The sequence below is a fragment of the Macaca nemestrina genome, chromosome 14 (genome assembly GCF_043159975.1).
Source record: "Macaca nemestrina isolate mMacNem1 chromosome 14, mMacNem.hap1, whole genome shotgun sequence".
In the NCBI taxonomy this organism is placed as follows: Eukaryota; Metazoa; Chordata; class Mammalia; order Primates; family Cercopithecidae; genus Macaca; species Macaca nemestrina.
Window position 1 is genome coordinate 2,549,743 of NC_092138.1, and position 1,878 is coordinate 2,551,620.

The 1,878-nt window shown below is 49.7% G+C and overlaps 1 pseudogene; it reads left to right on the forward strand.

Annotated features, from left to right (window-relative positions):
- Window positions 1–225: 225 nt before the first annotated feature.
- Window positions 226–1,581, forward strand: LOC105498989 (14-3-3 protein beta/alpha-like; annotated as a pseudogene).
- Window positions 1,582–1,878: the final 297 nt, after the last annotated feature.

Below are 1,878 nucleotides of genomic sequence, written 5' to 3' on the forward strand. Positions count from 1 at the left end.
AAATGGGAAAGGAGGAAATAAAAACATGGAATGTCCTAACCTTTCTGAAAATCCAAAAAAGGCCCAAGGAAAGCTAGTTCAATTATTCCTGCTGTGACAAACTATGATACGGTCAGACATGCGCACTCTGGCGGGGTGTTCCCAGCCTGGGCTGCCCAAGAGGTGGCAGCTATTCTAGGACAGATGGAGTGTGGACCCTGTGTTGAGCTGGGATCACTCTTAGGAATGACCATCAGCCCAGAGCCATGGGGCTTGTTAGATGCAGGGGTGAGTGGGGGGTCGCCGGAAACAGCCCGCTATCGGTGCTCTGATGTCCGAATGCCACTCTGGTCACCTCGAGATTAAAATTTAGAGGCAGACCATCCTGTGTGGCCTATTGGTGAGATAGGGACTCAGAGGAACACAGGAACCACCCACACGTTCGCCCTGCCATGGCTACCGGCCGCCCAGGCACGCCTTGGCTCCCTTTGAGTTCACCATCCTCGTTGCTGCATCCCGTCCTTTTCCGGACACCTCTATTTTTCTCACACCTGGAAATTACACCTGCTGGCAGTCTTCAGAATTTTCCAGAGTTGACAACTTGGGGCTCATTTGTTTCTGCTCATTTTTATTTAGTTTTTCAGACGTGCTGTGCTCCAGGCAAGACATGATAGTAGCTCATCAAAGAGAGGCTGTTTTGGGGAAGTGGAGCAGCTGCCGCTGGTTTTGGAGCTGGGGTAGCTGCCGCTGCTACCATCACCGCAGCGGCCCGAGGAGTGGCCTTGGGAAGGTGGTGGTCACCATGCTCAGAGCTGTGCTTGGAAGTGACAAAAAGTGTGCTGGTACAGAAAGCCAAGACCGCTGAGCAGGCTGAGTGTGGTGATGATGTGGCTGCAGCTGGGAAGGCAGCCATGCCACAGGGGCATGCACCCCCAACTGAAGACAGCAATCTGCCCTCTGCCACCTACAGGAACATGGCGGGTGCCCGCCGTTCTTCCTGGATTCTCATCTCCAGCACTGAGCAGGGAACAGGGAGGAATGAGAAGCAGCAGATGGGCAAAGAGTACCGTGGAAGACAGAGGCAGAGCTGCTGGACATCTGCAATGAGGTTCCAGAGCGGTTGGGCAGGTTCCTTACTCCCCATGCTACACAACTTGAAAGCAAGGTGTTCTTGAAAATGAAAGGAGATCATTTCAGGTATCTTTCTGGGGTGGCGTCTGGAGACAATAAACAAACCTCTCTGTTGAACTCCCAGCAGCTTACCAGGAAGCATCTGAAATTAGTAAGAAAGATAGGCAACCCACACAGCCAATTCGACTGGGTCTGGCACTTAATTTCTCAGCCTTTTGCTATGGGATTCTAAACTCTCCTGAAAAGGCCTGCAGCCTGGTAAACACGGCATTTGATGAAGCAATTGCTGAGTTGGATACGCTGAGTGAAGTGTCTTATAAAGACAGCACTCCCATCATGCAGTGACTTCGGGACAGTCTCACTCTGTGGACATTGGGAAATCAGGGAGAGGCGGGAGATGCTGGGGAGGGAGAGAACTATGTCTGCCATGCCTCACGATCTGTTCAGTGTCACCCTGTACCATCCACATAAATCCTTTTGTGAGATTAAAAAAAAAAAAGAATTGTACATCGTCTTGTGATTTTTCACAGCCTCAGCCTAGCTGTGAATGGTTCGTGGGATAAACAGCTGGTATTGGTATCTAGAACCCAGATTGGCTGCATAAACACCACGGCATTCTGAAGTTTTGGTTTTGATTGACGTTGGCAAGATTACTGTGTGTTTAATTTTCTTAAAGCTGAACACTGTGGTGATGGGTTTTGAAATTCAGCATAATTCTTTCTGATAGGAAAAATAGACCTGAATGTTGTGTACCTCTTTGGAAAGTTT